Consider the following 6,000-nt stretch of genomic DNA (forward strand, 5'->3'; position numbering starts at 1 on the left):
AGACTGGAAAATGAAATGAGAGGCCAGAATCGCTGCCCCTGAGGGGGAATGAGGATCCAGTTTGGTGAACTTAGTTAGGGCCTCGGTGAGCCTGTTCTGGGCTCCAGTTAGGAGAGTGGGATCAGTTAATTGGGCATTGTCAGCCTCATCTTGGGCAGCCTGTGGACCTGTACTCGTTCCTCGGAAGTGAGAGAGGAGGAAACGATAAAATCAAGGTCTTTCCAGGTGAGGTCGTATGTTTGAGAAAGGTATCTTAACTCTTTTATGAACATAGTTGAATTTTCTGAAAAGGAAGGACCCTAGTCTTTCCTCGATCTGTGCTAGGTCTTTTTTTTTTTTTTTTTGGACAGTCAGATTTAGACTGAGAAAGAGAGAGAGAAAGGTCTTCCTTCAGTTGGTTCACCCCCCAAATGGCCGCTACGGCCGGTGCTGTGCCAGTCCAAAGCCAGGAGCCAGGTGCTTCCTCCTGGTCTCCCATGCAGGTGCAGGGCCCAAGGATCTGGGCCACAGCAGAGAGCTGGACTGGAAGAGGAGCAACCGGGACAGAATCCGACACCCCGACCGGGACTAGAACCCATGTGCTAGGTCTTGTAGCGCGACAAAACATGGACATGCACAATACCCTCAGCCCCAGCCACCTCTCGAAGTGGGAGGAGGTGTCAGGGCTTCTGGTCATGTGACTACATGCGCATGCTTACGGGAGACAGCAATGTCACCTGGGTGCCAGTCATAGGTAATGGGGAAAGGGGTTCATCGCAGGTTATGGTGAAAGTGGGGTTAGATGAAGGACCAGTTTCAGGGGGCAGAACAGAACATGGCGGGGTGGCAGGGGGCGGTACAGAATATGGTGTCGAGGAGGCAGAGGGAGGGGCAGAACATGGTGGCGGGCGGAAGAATGCGCGTATGGGGTTGGGAAGTTCCTGGCTAGCTGCAGGGTCCCCAGGAACTCAGGAGGGTCTGAAAAGGTGGAGGGTGGAGAGTTTTGCAGTAACACAGAAGAGGTGTCCTTAGGAGGTGAGGCTGTGATTCTGGCCAGCAAGATGTGGGCCGTAGAACAGGAGAAGAGAATAGGGCGGGAGTGGAAGTCCCAGAAAGCCTGGACATACGGGACCTCTGACCGTTTTCTCTCCCTATGGCAGAAATTGTCAAGGTCGGTGAGGACACTGGGATCCAAGGTTCCCACAGGGGGCCACTTAGATCCGCTGTCAAGTACATAACTAGGCCATGCCTGGGTGGAGTAGAAGATTAGGTGTTTTCTCCGTAGGTCCTGGGCCAGTCCCAGTTGCTTCAAGTTCTTTTTTTTTTTTTTTTTTTTTTGTCAGGCAGAGTGGACAGTGAGAGAGAGAGACAGAGAGAAAGGTCTTCCTTTGCCGTTGGTTCACCCTCCAATGGCCGCCGTGACCAGCACACGGCGCTGATCCAATGGCAGGAGCCAGGTACTTATCCTGGTCTCCCATGGGGTGCAGGGCCCAAGCACTTGGACCATCCTCCACTGCACTGCCTGGCCACAGCAGAGAGCTGGCCTGGAAGAGGGGCAACCGGGACAGAATCCGGCGCCCCGACTGGGACTAGAACCCGGTGTGCCGGCGCCGCAAGGCGGAGGATTAGCCTAGTGAGCCGTGGCGCTGGCCTTGCTTCAAGTTCTTTAGGAGGCAGGCCAGGGGGCATTTTGAGTCCCACCCTTGGGATTGGCCAGATCCCATGGTCTCCCCGGCAGCCCGGGATCTACTGGAATTCGGGCAAGGCGTCCCCTGTCACGGACTTCAGTAGACAGATAAGAGGTCAGTCCTCTACGGGGCCAAGCCAGCGGTGGGACATCTCCACAGCCGCTGGGAAGCTAATCAGCGGAGAACAGATTTGGAGGTCTCTGTCCAGACAGTGAAGCTGGCCAGAGATTGCAGAGACTGGACCAATCCAGAGGAGGGAGGGATAGCAGGGGAGGAGTTACTTACAGTTGGTCGAGCGTGGTCCATAGTCAGCCTGGGGCACCAGACAAGTTCAGGGAGCAAGGGGGCCTCGAACCCGGAAAGGGGAGGTGTGCACCCTCAGCTCCCGGGTTTCAGCACCATCTGCAAGGTGTCCAGTGCTAACAAATCTTCCCAGGCAGACGAATCAATTAATTCACAGGCTTTTATTGGGATTCTGCTCCTGGGTGAGGTTCCCCGGTCCCAACAGAGCAGGGGCCCGGGAAGTCACGCGTCAGAGGCTGGGAGGGCTCCTTTTATAGATTCAGGGCATGGAGGTTAAAGGTTGAGGCAGGTCTGATCCTCATTGGTTGACCTTTAGGCACCCGTGGGGACCTTGACAAGGACATTTCGTCCCCAGAAGTGCGGGTAGGGACTCTCCATTCCCGGAAGTGCAGGCCTTCCCTCCTTGCAGATCCCAAAACTACCAAAACTCACCCCCACAATACATTTCTTCAGCATATTTTTGGATGACTGTTCAGAGAAACAGCTCTGGAAAGCCGCCCTTTTCTGGGAGATAGTCGCATCTGCAGCAGGCAGGAGTAAACAGCATTTCCCTGCGGCACTGCGGTATCTGGATCTGCCCGGAGACTGTCCTGGGATGTCGCACATTCTTCTGACGTTACTAAGACAACCTTCCTTCCCGGTGTAGTTGGCTCTCCTCACCCTCAGGTCACCACCTCCCCAGCAACCTCAAGCTCCTGTTCCCTTCTGTAGCTCCAAATGCTATTAAAACGCCCACCATGGGCTGGCGCAGCGGCTCACTAGGCTAATCCTCCGCCTAGCGGCGCCGGCACACCGGGTTCTAGTCCCGGTTGGGGCGCCGGATTCTGTCCCGGTTGCCCCTCTTCCAGGCCAGCCCTCTGCTGTGGCCAGGGAGTGCAGTGGAGGATGGCCCAGGTGCTTGGGCCCTGCACCCCATGGGAGACCAGGAGAAGCACCTGGCTCCTGGCTCCTGCCATCGGATCAGCGCGGTGCGCCGGCCGCAGCGCACCGGCGGCGGCAGCCATTGGAGGGTGAACCAACGGCAAAGGAAGACCTTTCTCTCTGTCTCTCTCTCACTGTCCACTCTGCCTGTCAAAAAAAAAAAAAAAAAAAAAAAAACCAATAACAAAAAAAAAAAAAAAACGCCCACCATGGAGTCCTGGCTGTCCACTTCCAATCAGCTCCCTGCTGTGGTCTGGGAAAAGTGGTAGAGGACAGCCCAAGTGTTTGGGCCCTTGTGCCCCTGGGGGAGACCCGAATGAAGCTCCTGGGTTCTGGTTTCCACCTGGCCCAGCCCCGGCTGTTGCTGCCATCTGGGGAGTGAACCAGCAGATGGCAGATCTTTCTCTCTTACTCTCCGTCTCTCTGTAACTCCGCCTTTCAAATAAATAAATGATTTCATGCACTCTGAGTTACTAGATCATCAAGAGACACACATTTTTGGGCATTTGTATTGTTTCCACCCTTGGTTATTGTGAATTGTGCTGCTGCGAGCATCCAGGGACAAGTTTTTGTGTGGACATCCATGTTCCTTTCTCTCGGGTATCAACCTGGGAGTGGAGTGGCCGAGTCACAGGGTCGCTCTGATTGAATCACCACTCGCCAGCAGAGAGCAAAGCTCCTCATTTCTCCATGTCTTCCCCGGCACTTGTTATTCTGTCTTTTTTATTTTATCCATCCTAGTGAGTATGAAGGGAGTGGTTGTTTCCGTCTGTTTTGTGCTACTGTAACAGAATACGACAGACAGGGTACTTTATAAAGAATATAGTTATTGATTTATTGAACATCTTCCTCCTTTTAATTTGACTTGAAAGAGGGAGAGAATGAGATATACGTAGATGTAGGTAGACAGACCTCCCATCTGCTTGTTCACTCCCTAAATGTCCACAACATCCAGGACTGGGCCACGTCAAAGCCAGGAGCCATGAATTCACTCTGAGTGTGGGTGACAGAGACCCAAGTCCTGGAGCTCTCACTACCTCCCAGGGTATGCAGGAAGCTGGAATCAGAAGCAAAGCCAAGACCCCCACGCAGGCCCTCTAATATGGGATGCAGGTGTCCCTGTGTTCTTTTTCTTTCTTTTTAAGATGTATTTATTTATTTGAGAGAGAGAGAGTTACAGAAAGAGAGAGGGAGACAGACAGAGAGAGAGGGAGAGGGAGAGACAGAGAGAAAAGTCTTCCATCTGCTGGTTCACTCCCCGAATGGCTACCCTCAATGGCTGGAGCTGCGCCAATCTGAAGCCAGGAGCCAGGAGCTTCTTCCAGGTCTCCCATGCGGGTGCAGGGGCCCAAGGACTTGAGCCATCTTCTACTGCTACAGGCCATAGCAGAGAGCTGGATGGGAAGTGAAGCAGCCAGAACTAGAACCAGCGCCCATATGGGATGCCAGCATTGCAGGTGGCGGCTTTACTTGCTAGCCATAGTGCCAGCCCCAGTATAATTCTTATCATAATAAAATTATGACTGTTGTTGGAAGCTGCTAAATGTTGGGGTGATCTGCTGGGCAGCAGTGGCTAACCAGTTCAAGCTGTCACAGCACTGCTTGCCTCCTGAGCTCCCTGAACAGTAGCCAAGAGGGGACAGACACCTTCTCAGGGGCCTGCTCTCCCAGGTGGCTGCGGGGGCTTCTTCATCCCCAGTGGTTTGGTGGTGGGGGCATCTCACCCGGAGCTGGGGGTCAGGGATCTCCTCTTCTCTCTGGTGGCATGGATGTTACTGCTGGAGCAAGGCACATCGGGAGGCAGGTCTGAACCTCAGCCTCATGTCCCTGGGGCTCCAAATTCTTTTTTTTTTTTAATTGAAAGTTTTAAAGGTTATTTTAAAAAATATTTATTTATTTATTTGAAAGTCAGAGTTACACAGAGAGAGGAGAGGCAGAGAGGGGGGGGGGGGTCTTCCTTCTGCTGGTTCACTCTCCATTTGGCCGCAATGGCTGGAGCTTCACTGATCTGAAGCCAGGAGCCAGGAGCTTCTTCCAGGTCTCCCAGGTGGGTGCAGGGGCCCAAGGACTTGGGCCATCTTCTATTGCTTTCCCAGGCCATAGCAGAAAGCTGGATCAGAAGTGGAGTAGCTGGGACTCGAACTCTAGGTTCCTGGCTTTAGCCTGGCCCAGCTCTGGCCGTTGCAGCCATTTGGGGAGTGAACCAGCAGATGGAAGGCCTCTGTCTATTTCTCCCACTCTGTCTGTAACTCTGCCTTTCAAATAAATCAGATGAGACTGGGAAGCAGTACAACAACAGGGGAAGGGTGTAGAGCATGGAACCGGGGAGGTAGGCACTCAGCACCTTGTCTCCTTCAGTCACTTCAGTCACTCAGCACCCTTCAGTCTCCTCGCTGAAAAGTGACGCATAAGGATTATACCCAGGTCCCAGGTGCCCAGTATGGGGCAGGTGCTGCGCTACTGTTTGCTATTGCTATTGACAAGGAAAGTGAGAGAAATGAAAAAGAGTAAGGGAAGAAAATTTTACCTATAATCCTATCAGCCTGGGTGGCACTGTGGCATAGTGGGTAAGGCCACCACCTACAGTGCTGGAATCCCATATGGGTGCCGATTCAAATACTGGTTATTCTACTTCCCATCCAGCTCTCTGCTATGGCCTGGGAAAGCAGTAGAAAATGGCCCAAGTCCTTGGGCTCCTGCACCCATGTGGGAGACCTGGAAGAAGCTCCTGGCTCCTGGCTTCGGATCTGCGCAGCTCTAGCCATTGCAGCCAATTGGAGAGTGAACCATTGGATGAAAGACCTCTCTCTCTCTCTCTCTCTCTCTCTCCACCTCTCCTCTCTCTGTGTAACTCTGACTTGCAAATAAATAAATCAATCTTTGGTAAAAAAAATCCTATCAGCCTGAGTCAAGTGCTTTTAACCCTTTGAGAATTGCCTTTTGCTTTTTTGTTACACATACACGCTGTGTACACAAGGTTGGTTCCATCCCTTGGTAGGCAGTATGATCACAACTCTAATCTCCCCAGGTGGCTGCCCATTCCTTCCTTATTAGCAACAAATCCAGTAGCTTGAGACCATCCCGAATTATCCAGGAAATATGGGGGTTT

Source organism: Oryctolagus cuniculus, chromosome 17, assembly GCF_051225735.1.
Source record: "Oryctolagus cuniculus isolate XC-2025 breed Fujian yellow rabbit chromosome 17, ASM5122573v1, whole genome shotgun sequence".
Classification (NCBI taxonomy): Eukaryota; Metazoa; Chordata; class Mammalia; order Lagomorpha; family Leporidae; genus Oryctolagus; species Oryctolagus cuniculus.